A 14295-nucleotide genomic window follows, 5' to 3' on the forward strand; every position below is an offset into this window, starting at 1 on the left:
CAACTCTCCTGGTTTTTGATCTAGGACTATTACAGATTCCAGACTGTGAAAGCAATAGGAAGAGCTAGATGGTCTCTACACCTCCTTGGAAGTAAGGGAAATGTCCACAAAGAGGAAAATCCATGAAGGTGTCGGGGGGAAGAAGGGAACAGAAAAGACTTGAAACAAAAGGAAATGAAACTCTCCAAAGGAAGATTTAAAATTCACACTCCCCTTCTTGCCAGGAGAATATACCACACAAAGGACTGATGTGCCCTTCCTGGAGGTACAATGTTATGTAGCATGTCTTAAAGACCTCTACCACCAAACTCTTCCTGAAAAACAAGACAACTAAAAGCCCTCACTACTTCCCTATAAAAAGAGAAAAAAAATCAAAGGCAAATCAAAGTTTATTTGAATAAGTGATAACTCATGATGAGTTCATCAATATTAAGAACCAGAAAAAAGTTCAGAACACTCCAGCCATCACAAGAAATGGTGGGCTAGATAAACCAAGACTGAAAGGAAACTACCTTATTGGTTGTAACTACGCATTTGGCTGTTGGATCACTTGGCTGCCTGGAACTGGCTGAAAACCATCGAATTGTGAGCAATGGAAACCAAGCTGTTTCTAACACTTTTTTTTTTTTTTTTTGGTTTTTCGAGACAGAGTTTCTCTGTGTAGCTTTGCGCCTTTCCTGGAACTCACTTGGTAGCCCAGGCTGGCCTCGAACTCACAGAGATCCGCCTGGCTCTGCCTCCTGAGTGCTGGGATTAAAGGCGTGCACCAAGTTAAGTTTTGTTTATACATTATATTTGATTGTGCTTAACTAGGAAATGTATGGAGAGGAGCTCAGACACTGATCTTTTGTTTATTTACTTACCATTTTATTTTTATTATTTTAATTTGAAGTATTTTTGCATTTAAAAGAATTAAAAGGCATTTTAAGTCATTTTGAACTTTTAGAAAATTGAGCAGAAACCATTTTCCATATACACCACCAGTATTAGATTAACTTGTTAAAATTACTGAACTAATTTAGTACATTATTAATTAAAGTTCAGATGAACATTCACCCAGAGTAGTGTAATCTGTAGGATTTGAAAAATATATCATGTGTATGCACCATTTTTATCCTTCAACCATTCATCATCCCACCCTACTTCCACATCAGTACTTTGACAGCCACTGATCATTTTTTACTAGCTCCATAGATTCTGTCTTTCCCAGGAAAAGTATAGATTTGGAATCATGTGATATATAGCATTTTCAGATTGGTTTCTTTCTTTTAATAATTTTGGTGTGTTCTATTCATATATATTAGTTTTATATCATATTGGGATATATAACAAAAATGTCATCCATGTTCTGATGTATTCTGAACATATTTGCCCCTATATCTCCTTCCTTCTAATCTTTTCACACTCATGCTAATATCTTTTCTGTTTGTATGTGTTTATGCATCTGTAAAAACTTAGTATTCAAAAATGAGAGAAAACATACATTTCCCTTTTAACCTTTGGCTTGTATTATTTAATATGATCATCAATTGATCAATTTTCTAGCACATATCCAAATTTCATTCTTTTTGTGGCTGAGTAATACTTCACTGTGTATATATCAAAAATTTTATTACCTATTTTATTTTTTAGATTTTAATATGATTACATTTCTTTCCTCCCTTTTCTTTTTCCAAACCTATCCATATACCTCTCCTTGATCTCTTTCAAAGTCATAGCCTCATTTTTCATTAAATGTTGTATATGCATACATATTTTTAAATATAGCTTACTTGGTTCATACAGTGGCACTGTATTTTCAGGCCTGGCAATTGATATTGGATAACCAATTGTTGTGCTCATTCCTGGGGAAGACTGTCTCTCTCAGCATTTCTTAGTTACCTTCAGTTAGTTCTTTGTAGAAAAAGGAATCTTTTTATTGGGGGGGGTGGTGAGACAGGGTTTCTCTGTGTAGTTTTGGTGCCTGTCCTAGATCTATCTCTGTAGACAAGGCTGCCCTTGAACTCATAGAGATTCTTCTGGCTCTGCCTCCCTAGTGCTGGGATTAAAGGTGTGTGCCACCACTGCCCCGGTGAAAGAAGGAATCTTAAAGAAGTTTTAATTTGTATTTCCCTGATCACTGAGTATATTCAACACTTTCCCTGATCTTTATTGACCATTTGTATTTCTTCTCTTGAGAATGGACTATTCCATTCTTTAACTATTTATTGACTGGATAATTTTTCCAGTGTTTAATTTTATGTTCTAGATATTAATCTTTTATATAATATGTAATTTACATATTTTCCCACGGTAGCTCCCTCTTCATTCTCCTGATTGTTTCCTTTAACCTGCAGAAGCTTTCTGACTTCACAGAATTCTAGTTTTTCAATTCTTGCTATATATACTGTGCTATTGTATTCCTATCCAGAAGGTTGCTGCTTATGACGCCTATATGCCAAATATTCTCCCCTAGTAGTTTTGTCATTTCAGGTCTTACATTAAGGCCTTTCACCCACTTTGAACTAATTTTTGTACATGGTGAGAGATAGGAATCTGTTTTCATTCATCTACATGTAGATACCCAGCTTTTCCAGTGACATTTTTTGAAGAGACTATCTTTCATTTAGTATGTATCATGACACATTTGTCAACAATTGGGTGGCTATGGATGTGTAAATTGTTTCCGGGTTCTCTCTCTCTTTCTATTTTATTAAAATACATGTCTGTTTTAGTTCCAGCAACATGAAGTTTTGTTACTATAAATCTTCAGTATAATTTGAGGGTCATTGTGATACCACTAGTATTGTTCTTTCTGCTTTGATTACTTTGGCTATTTGGGATTTTTATGCTTTCTTATATACTTTAGATTATTTTTATTATTATTGTTGTTGTTGTTACTTATTTCTATGAAGAAAACATTAGGAATTTTGAGGATGACTGTGCTGAATTCGTATATCATATTTTGTAAAACAGCTATGTTGTAGTAATTTCTGTGCCTTCTTTAATATCCTTCTTCAGAGTATTAATGATTCATTATAAAGGTATTTCTCCTCTTGGTTAGGCTTATTCCTAGGTATCTTTAAGTCCATCATGAATGGGCTATTTTTTAATCCTAAATTCATTCTTAACAAGTTCATTATAAAAAGGTTACTGGTTTTTCTGTTGTTGATTTTGTGTTCTGCTGCTTTGTTGAGATTATGTATCTGATCTAAGTACTTTCTGGTGGGCTTTTAAAATGCAAGATGATATCTGCAAATAAAGATATTTTGATCTCTTGCTTTCCTGTTTGTACTATTTTTTAATCTCTTTCTATTAATTCTGAGGCACTCAACTTGATAAATTAAGTACAGTGACTAGAGATACTTGTAACCATAATACCTAGTACAAAAGGAAAATCAGACTGTAGGAGAAAGATAAGTTCAGTATCTGGTTTAGTAAGTTTGTTTATGAGAGGTATATTATCCTTTAGCTCTTAGTTTGTTATACTGGGAAGGAATTTAAGAGAAAGGACAGAATTGGACACACACACACACACACACACACACACACACTTTGTATATGTTCAGTGCTCTATTCACTAGTCACTAGAAAAAAATTTCTGGAAATAAAGTTTAGATGGATAGAAAATAAAATGAAGCAGAACAAAAATCTCTGAAGTCTTTCGAAGAGTCTCAGCATTTTGAAAAGACCCCAAAGAGTATGAAAAGGGGATAGGTGTTTCCAGACAGATAATCTAACAGAGGAAGATATTTTGAAATAAGGGAGATTATAAGGTGAAAGAAATTGTCACCTTACAAAAAATGCATGGAATTCAGACAGGAGGAAGGTGAAAAAGGGTCATTGGGTTTGTCTAATAAGGTAATCTTACCAATTCTAGTGATAGTAGAATGATAGGGCTACTAATGCAGAAGTCACATGACAACAGGCAACTAAAACTTTTGAATATTTACAAGTCTTTCAAGTTCTCTGACAATGATGAGCAGACAGAGATCAGATAAGAGATCATAAAAGCTTAGGGCATGGTAATCTAGTTACCTAGTCAATTAACTTAGACAATGTCAACACAAAGGCAGGAAGAATTATCTGTATCTATTTTATGGAGAGATCGGTGCATGTAAGGAAAGCTCACTGTGTAACTAAAGCCATAATGTAAAGACTTTATGAATACTATGTGAATAATTATGAAAGAACAAATCGACATGTAAATATATCAACATAATCTAAATAAAAAGCAAAGAGAAAATGAGCTATAGTTGTTATAGTCAGTGAAACTATTATAGGAAGACTTTACAGAGAACTTATGTAGATTTCCACAAAAACATCAATGTCTACATATTTATGGAAAATGTTTTTATAGGCTAATGCTTGCCAATTATAATTCTTAGATATGTCTTAAACAACACAGAAAGTACTCCTACTATAATGTGGATAGTAATGCTGAATGGAGATAGTTAATTATGCTTGATTTTTCCCTTATCTTTACCCCCATCCTCAATTAGCCATTTTGAGTCAGATCCCTGGGCCTTTAGGGGGCAGATTATAGTTGTTTTCCTTGGTGTTGTTAACAAGAACTCATCACTGGAAACACTCATGAATCTCAGGTTTTGTTTTATTAATAGCTGTTAAATATGTGTGTAATGTCTAATTATTTCAAGAGTATATCTGACTTTAATAACAAATCCCTAAATATTTTATTTTGTTTTGAATTTATAGTGTACACACAATCACACATACATATATTTATGTGTGTATATGCACACATAAGTAATATGCACACATAAATATACTAGAGAACAACCACATGGTCTTACACATACTAGCCAAGTACTGTACCACCAAGTTACATTTCCCAATAGTGAATGACATTTTATTATATTTTCCCAATAGTGAATGACATTTTATTATATTTTCAGGCTAAAATTATATCTTTAGCAAGTAGTATATGCACACACACACACACACAAACACATTTACTATATCCTGATCCGTTATCTATTTTTTAAACAGTAACAGAAAGAATACAAAATCTATTTATGTAGTTTGCAGTTTGAATAATATAGTGGTGGCTTATAGAGTTCATTTTTATTGGACACCTAGTACATACGACACACCATACTAAATGCTTCTTGTAAAGTACCTCACTATTCCAAGAAAATTTTCCTTTGTTTTGTCACATATTTTGTATGTCTTGTGAGAAGAGTTTCGTTTGTTTGGATTTTCTTTTCAAAGGTATGTGTATGGAAGAACTGGAGGGATGACTCAACAGTTAAGAGCAGTTGAGCCTGGCAGTGGTGGCGCAAGCCTTTACTCCCAGCACTTGGGAGGCAGAGGTAGGCAGATGACTGTGAGTTCAGGGCCAGCCTGGTCTACACAGTGAATTACAGAACAGCCAGGGCTATACAGAGAAACCCTGTCTCATAAAACAAAGAAACAAACAAAACAAAACAAATAGCACATTGCTGTTCTTCCAGAGTACTTGAGTTTATATCCCAGCACCCATATTGGGTAGCTCACAGCCACCTGTAACTCCAGCTCTAGTGCATCTAGGGCCCTCTTTTAATCTTCTATGGGCACCCCCCAAATGGATAAAAATAATATTTTAAAATAAAAATAAAATTATATTTTAAAAAGCCATTTCTAGAGAGAACAATTTAGGAGGATACAAAGACATCTCCCTCTAAACTGAAGAACAAGGTTGCTTAGGACAGTGGTTGAAAAAAAGAGAATGTAGTTCCCTCTGTAGCAATGAGCTAGGTTTTCTATGACACATTATCAAAGATAAATGTTTCTTAAGCTTGAGATTCTCCTGTTGTAGGTAATACATTGCTTACATTGACACCCTCCATATTATCCTATGGAATAAAGTTTGATTAAACAACCCAAATGCTGGTACCTTGCATTGCTACTACTAATTTACTGTTTATGAATTCTGACCTAGGAGTCTCATGTGTTCTATAAGGATTCATTAAACTAGAAGACTGACTTGTTAGTTGGAAAATCCATCAAAATATCAGAGTTTACAAATCTGACATTTGGCAGTATAATAACCCTATAAACAGAGTTGCTTTTTCTATTCTCATTTTTCATATACCAAAACCTGAGACTTAGTCACCTGGCCAAAGACCCATTGTTAGGATACAATAGAGGTGGGATATGAACCCAAGTCTCTGATTCTAGGGGCCATGTTCTCAAGCAGCAAGTTTCTTAAGTACAGTTCATTTCATTTCCTGGAGTTAACTTCACATATTCCCTAACTGTACCATGAACTATAAGGAGGAACTAAGTGGATTATTCTGAGTCAGAGATTAACAGTAGCATGCCAAAGGCTGAATATTTATGTCAGTGAGAGATGAAAGCACTTGAGAAAATACTCCCTGTTCATCCTTCCAACATATCCTTGTTTGTTTACATCATCTGTGAAATAGAACATTCTTTGTTTGACAAGGCACCTTATAAAAAGCAAAAACCTCTGAACTCTTCACAGCTCTACAAACTAAAAGTATTTAACAGAATGAAAACACAAAGGGGTTTTTCTCAAATGACCTTGTATTTCTCCCCAATTCTTTTACATCACAAATACTTTTTATTCTTACATTAGACTTTCATTTACTTTTAAATGTATATAGCAAATTTCTGTCATTTTAATGATTATGTAGGACTTTTTTCATTGAATAACATCAATAAATTTGCTAATTTGACCTCTTTTAGAGTTTTATTGCATTAATATTGCATGCTTGTAGTTTTATGTAGTTATGGTCTGTATTAGTCTTAAAGTTGACTGTGCATTAAGTTAAAACATATTTCCTAGGGCTAGAGAAATGGTTCAGTGGTTAAGAGCACTTGTTATTCTTGCAGAGACATGCAAGAATATCAGGTTCAATTCCTAATATCCACATGGCAGTTCATAACCAAATGCACCTCTGGTTCCAGGGGATCTGATACACTCTTCTAATATTGACAGGTGCCAAACGTGCATATGTTACACAGACATATATGTGATCAAAACACTCATCCAATTTTATAAAATAAAATAGACAAATCTAAAATAATTGAAAATATTTCCAATAAAACTATCTTTTACTAATAAATTTTGAAGAGTGAAAAATCAGCAAAGGACCTCAGAATTTTGCTACTTGTTTTAGGTTTGGAGGAGGACAACCTTATCTAACGATTGTAGATTCACACACACACACACACACACACACACACACAATCAATTTACAATTTCAGATTTCATAATTTTTCCTTTTGTGCGTGGGTGTTTTGCCTGTGTATATGTCTGTGAACCCCATGAAAGCCTGGTGCCTATGGAGGCTAGAGGAGGGTGTTGCATCCCTTGGAACTGGAATTATATAAGGTTGTGATTTGCCATGTGTGGAATTGAACCTGGGTCTTTTGGAAGCCATGAGTGCTTCTCAAATGAAAAGCCATCTATCCAGCCCCAATTTATGTTTTATAAATGTCAAAAAAATCTTTTTAGTTTGCTGATCACTAGATATTTTTGGAATTTGCAAAGAAAATATTTTGAAGTAAAATAAAATTGTGAAAGGAACTATTTAAAAAGTTTAGCTAAATCCTAAGTCATTTTACTAATGCTTCTATTTTTAGGTATAATTCTTTTTTCTCATTCTTCAGATTCTTGATACTTGTTTAACCCACAGGTTACACAAAAATCACATGTATTCAAACCATCCTTTCAAATTTTTAATATAAACAAGTGCTGCAAATGTGAGTTATAATGGATATTTTGACTTTTCATGAAAGCTGAAGTCTTAACTTTTCCCTAGAGAAACTAAGTTTGATCAAAATTCCGTTAGAATTGCCTTTGAAAGAAAAAAAAACAAGAAATAAAACTTAAACATTTTATAGAAAGCTGTGATGTTGACTCAATTGCAGCAGATTTGCTATACACATTAATAGAATTATTCTGAGTACATAATCTATAAACATCTACTTCCCATTCTATCAACTTTCCAAGTTGATATGGGTAACTCCAAGTAGTTTGGCTATTAAGCAATGTTAATATCAATTTCTCAGAGTAACAACCAAGAGATCTTGGTCCTAGCTGGATACATTTAACAAAGTTATTTTTAAATCATTTTTACATTTACATTTCATTCTTATTAGATGATAGTTATCTTGCCTGCCCATTTTGCCACATACTGGTAGAATTAACTATGATAAAGGATGTGGAAATACAGTCAACTTTTCTGTTTCATAATTTCTACATTCGTGGATCCAAACAGCCATGACCCAAAGATTCATAGGAATAAAATAATTGCATTAGTTCTGAACATGTGCTGACTTTTTGTCAGTATTCCCTAGACAATATAGTATAACTATTATTTACATAGCATCTATATTTCATTAGTTAAAAGTCATTTAGAAATGATTTAAAGTATCCAGGAGAATGTACATAGGTTATATGCAAATATAATGTCATCTTATATTAAAAAAATAAGCTTGAACATCTGAAAGTTTTTGCTTTGGAGGTGTGTTGTAACATCCTGGAACAATTCCCTTATGGATACTGAGAGAGAACTCTACCTGCAAAGATTACAGACGCAAGTAATTATAAGTCACTGCTGAAATATCACAGTAAAAGCTCTTTCCTTATATTTAGGCAGAATGTGTTTCTTATCCCCCTTGGGATGTTGAAGGAAGAGAGAAAAAAATGTATAATCCTCATTCTTGCATACTCGTCAGTTGGCCTCCTCAACCTTGCACAGCTCTAATTGTACCTAATGAAAGAAAAGTAACATTTTTAGACCCCACTTGCAGGAAATTTTTTAAATAGAATGGGCCTGAGGCATTTTTCAAAATAAAATCTAAATAATGCAAGATTGTTAGCAGGAAATGTGCTAGGGCTGGATTACATGACTAATAAAAATCAACTTGAATCTCAGACTGTCGGGGAGCCTTGATCATACCTCTACTAGGTCAGCCCTAGTGACAACAGGACTCAAACTAGGCCTGTCTTTGAGTTCCAGGGACCTTGGTTATCACCTACATCTTCATATTAGGGCTTGTTCAGGGGTTAACAAGCAATTTGTCAGCCTCAATTGACATGCTAGTGAACAGAGCCAGAGTGAGTATATATGCAGGGCCCTGGCCTAAGATTGTTTGTGTTTTAAGGGTGAGGGAGGATTGAAATGTTTCCTCCTGCAACTCATCAGCCATGTTCAGGGTGAGTCCCCTGCCCTTATGGTCACCCCAAGTTAATATAAGTGCTGCTGGCAGGGCCTAAATCATTTAATCTTTGGAGGGGTTGGAGAAAGAACACATGAGTGCATCTCTTGTGCCTGAAAATCTTTGCCTGGAGGTCTGGGTTTTGTTAGAGGAAACATTTGTCTAAGAAGCCCCAGAAAATTTAGTGGACCATCATTAACCCTTTGACCTCCAAAGTTATGACCTTTGTCTTGTAGCTAGTGTTTCATGGTACCTGAAAGCTTTTTTTTCCCATTCATTTTCCTTTTTGTATCTAATTCAGTGTATCTTTTTTTATCCTTTCAGACTTTCCTGGTCTTCTGGTATTAGATCTGTTCCCCCAAATTACCACTTTCAGACCATTTCCTGTCAAGCAGCAGTCCTTTTTTTTTCTTAGAGCTAAGGACTGAACCCAGGGCCTTGTGCTTGCTAGACAAGCGCCTTACCACTGAACTAAATCCCCAACGAAGCGGCAGTCCTAACCTTGTGGCCTATCTTATCCTGGTGTAATCAATGTGTTGTTTGTAAATATAGTAGTGATTGTTATATAAATATATACTATTATTTATTGGTGATATAGATAACAATGCAAGCTATACTAAAAATTCTGGTTTATAGTTATAATTTATTGAATACCTAATAGGTAACAAACACTACACTGAGTATTTTACATATTTTATTTTTTTTTAACATGATTGTCTGGAAAGGACATGCCTTATCACATTTCTACTTAAAAAATGTAAACCAAGTTTTAAAATTTACTTTAAAAATCTTTTGAGAATTTAATACATGAAAACTATGTTTACATTATTTTCAGCCCTTATCCTCTTCTCTTAACTCTACCCATATATTCCCCTCATTCCTACTCACTCTCAAGTTCATGAATTCTTCTTTAATCATTATTTCTGTCTCTTGGTCTCTGTCTCTGTCTGTCTGTCTGTCTCTGTCTCTCTCTCTGTCTCTCAGTCTCTCTCTGCCTCTCTCTGTCTCTCTTTGTCTCTCCTGACCATTTGGGATTTGATAATCTATGAGGGACTTCATCCCTGGAGAAGACTGAATCTCTTTCCCTCAGCAGTCCTTAATTGTCTATAGCTCTGCATCTAGAGATAGAAACTTAAGAGATTTCCCTTATACAAGTTAACATATCAACTGGTATCATTATTTGATGAGTATCATATAGGTGACCATATTTTTGAGATTTTTGTGGATATAGCTTTCCCATCAAATAAAGAAGGCACTATCTCCTAGCAGACATTCTTGTCCTCTGTCACTTAAAATCTTCCTGTTCCTTCTTCCAGAATGTTCCCTGAACCTTAGGTTAGGGTTTGTGTTGTTGATGTATCACTTGGAGTTGAGCAACCCACAGTCAGTTGAGCTCTGTATTTTGACTTTACTTGATGGTCTCTGTCTCCTTCACAAAGAAACTTCTTTGAAGAGAGGTGAGAGCTACATTTATCTCTGGGTATAAGGATAAGTATTTAAAATTCACTTATAAATTATACTGCTTTAGGAAAGTAGCAGTAGTAGGTTCTCCTTTAGGATCCATGACTTATCCAACCTTGGGTACTTGGCTGGGTTTACAGCACCAGGCATGAACTCCTTCCTATTGAGTTGACTGTGAGTCCAATTAGACAGCTGTTGGTTACCCCCAAATGTAAGTTTACTATTGTACCATTGGGTATATCTTGTCATGTTTATCATTGTTGTAGTTCATAGGTTTTACAGCTGGGTGGTACAATCAATTGCTTTTCTTTCTTGGCACTTTGCATAACACCCTTAGATTCTATGAAAATAAGTCCTCATCAAGGAGGTTTCTAGGTGAGCTTCAGCTCTATTCCTGTGTTTAAGTGTGTGATCTCTTCCATAGTAGAAACTTACCTTAAGTTCTTGGAGGCAACCAAGGATAAGGGTAGTAGCCAGATTGTCTGGACTTTGATCAACAACTTGAAGAGAAGTTTTCCATGCTTGACATTGTGGTTTTTGTGAAACAGTTTTATATGTGTCACAGAAGTAGCTGAATCTACTGGAGCTTCTTTTAAAGTTGGTGCATTGTAAAGAAACCACTATCCTTGATTTGTCTTTCTTTAACCTTATTTTCTACTCAGTGCTAAGTGCATTTTAGATAGTGAACTTATTTGATAGGATTAACATATTCTACCTATTGTTTCTATGATTGAGAATTCTAGTCTGTAGTTGTCTTTTCATTAAGGTAATAATGGGAAGAGATTAAGTAAGTAAGTGGCTAAGGCTCTTCTACCTGTATGTGTTAATACCATGGAGCATGTATGCTTACTTAATCTCTTCCTATGGTTTGATTAAGCTTAGTGTGTCCACAAAACAGTGAAAATTTCACTGTGGATGCATCTTGATGAATGGAGAAGAGATTGTTATAATAGGCTGGATATATATGGCCTTATAGAAAACCAAAAGACTTAGGAAAACATTTAACATTGAATTGTTATAAACATGTTCATGAAAAGCTACAGTGATTGAACCAGTACTTACTTTTCTTCCATGAGACTTTAAATAATGACTTTAGTTAGCTTTATGACATTAAAAAAGGTGTCTAACATTTGCCGAATTTATTTCTTTCAAATAATTTTTGATTAATTAATTTTATTTTATGTGTATGAGTGGTTTACTTGAATGCATATATGTGTACCACGTACATGCCTTGGTACCTGTGGAGACCAGAAGAGGGGGTTAGATAACCTTAAGTTATAGATGGTTGTGAGCCACTATATAGGTCTTGAGAATCAAACCCTGGTCCTCTGTGAGAGCAGCAAGTGCACTTAAATGAGCCATCTCTCCAGCTCCAATTATTTGTTCCTCTTGAACCTGAGGAGATCTAATTTAAGTTGTTTGGGTTCTGGAAACCCACATTAGAAACAACGGAAAGCAGTATCATATAGAATATACTGGTGTTGTACCTGAATATCAGGAGCTTTATTTTCTTAGATGAAACTTGCCCAGTCCCAGTTTATGAGTATTTTGTTTGTAATTATCTTCACTGATTAGGAATCCTTTTGATGACTTTTTTGTAAACCTAATGTGCACAGCCTTGGAATGTTGTAAAATTTCAATGAATGACCACTAAAGAGTATGCATTGTACCAACCATTTGGGGCCCTCTTCAAATGAGTGATAGGCATGCTAATTCCATCTGATATAAGATTGTACAACTACTTTGCTTTGTAGGGGTACTCTTGACACTTTGTATTTCTAGCAGTGAGTTAATATTAATTTAGAAGTGGTCCTGAAATATTCTCCAGAAAGAAATATTAAACACTCCTACTGAGATTTACAGTTGGCCTTCTCAATCTTGTCAAGATGCTTCTGATCTCTCCTCTCATACATTGCATTTTTCCATTGTGTGATTGACATTTTCTGGTCTGTGTAGTGAAACATCATGCATACAAAGAAACAAAGATAAAATTTTTATTTATTTGTTTAAAATTAATTAATCAAATTCATCAAATATATTTTTTATTTCTGTGTTTCTATTTTCATGTGTGTATGTTTCTCTGTGTATGTGGTGTGCATTTGGGTGCTTAAATATTTTTGCATGTGTATGTGTATTTATGTGGGTATGCATGAAGCACATATATGTGGAGATGTGAGGTCAATATCAGAACTTACCCTTGTTCACTCTTCTAACTTATTCAGTGAAGTGTGGTCTTTCAATCAACCCCGGAACTCATCCACATGACTAGGCTTTCTAGCCATCTCAATCCAATCTCTATTTTCTAAGGCTGAAATTTCATGTCCCATTGGGCACTTATGTGGATTCTGATAATCCAAATTGTGATATTTATGGTTGTGCATTAAACACTTTAACCACCAAACCACCTCACCAGTCCCAGATATGCTTGCCGAACTCACATTATTGAAAATCAATTATGTAGTACCCAACTTTCAAGAAAGCAAAATTTCCATCCCTAGATATCTTCACATAATAACTCTATCAATTCACATGATTTCTAAAGTGGCCAGGTGACAAATTTCAATGTTTTAGAGTAATAGTGTTGGTGGGAAGAATTAATTTAGACACATTTTAATAGGATGCTTTCTTTTTGTTTATTATTTATTTACAAGTAATATTTTCATCATTTATTATCTTTTATTTTTATTTGAATTGATTCTAAATAGACTTTAATGTAATTTTATCGCTTTCCCCTTTCCTCCCTCAAGCCCCTCCTATATCTCCTCCCTACAATCTCTCCCATTTCCTCTGTCACTCTCAAACTGATAGTTTCTTTTACTTTGATTATTATCATTACATTCATATATATGCACAAATATATAAATACAACCTACTGGATCTACTTCATTGTTTGTGTGCATATTGTTTCAGGGCTGTACCCATTTGTTTTGGGTAACCAATTAGGGCCTCATCCCTGGGAGAAACTATTTCTTCTTTTCTTAGTAGCCATTATTCAACTATAGAGCTTTGTCTAGGGATGGGATGCCCAACCACTAGCACATTTCAAGAAGCACTTTAAACACTTATATATGTTTTTAGAATGAATTTCTTGTAGTAGGAAGACTTACCCTAAATGTAGGTAGCACCAATTCATAGAATGAGGTCCTGTACTGAATCATGTTCAGGGTTAGTCCTCCTAGGAGATTCTAGATCCTGTCAAATTGAGAATTATCATCAACCTTTAAACCTTTCTGCTGAGACCTCCAAATATAGGAGTCTGTATTGTTACTTCAGACAACTGTGGTCATCACTGATTGAATTCAGCCCTATTCTTGGGCAATGAAAAACAATTTGTATTGTGATGAGTAATAATTATCTCAAACTCGACTAGAAATATATATTTCTGTTAACTTAGTGATTCTACCCTTGGGGTAGAAGGTGTAAAGTTGTGTATAAAAGCATATTCACTGCAATCTTATTTATGACAATAAAAATGGAAGTGAAAGAAATGCTACATATATTAACAAGTATCCTTTGCATGTCAATCTTGGTTTCTATATGTATTTTAGAGAACAAAATGTTGGGGGTAGAAACAATGTTAAGTTCAACAATCACTGGGAGAACTGTCAAAAGATAGCTGAAGAGCAGAAATGGCTGTGACCACAGTTCTGGCAACATTCCCAT

General features: G+C 34.6%; 1 protein-coding gene across 1 annotated transcript in view; it reads left to right on the forward strand.

Annotated features, from left to right (window-relative positions):
* Positions 1 to 14295, forward strand: part of Il1rapl2 (interleukin 1 receptor accessory protein like 2) — a 1202523-nt gene that overhangs the window by 638719 nt on the left and 549509 nt on the right. The gene's annotated exons all lie outside the window — the stretch shown is intronic.

The sequence above is a fragment of the Peromyscus leucopus genome, chromosome X, assembly GCF_004664715.2.
Source record: "Peromyscus leucopus breed LL Stock chromosome X, UCI_PerLeu_2.1, whole genome shotgun sequence".
Taxonomy (NCBI): Eukaryota; Metazoa; Chordata; class Mammalia; order Rodentia; family Cricetidae; genus Peromyscus; species Peromyscus leucopus.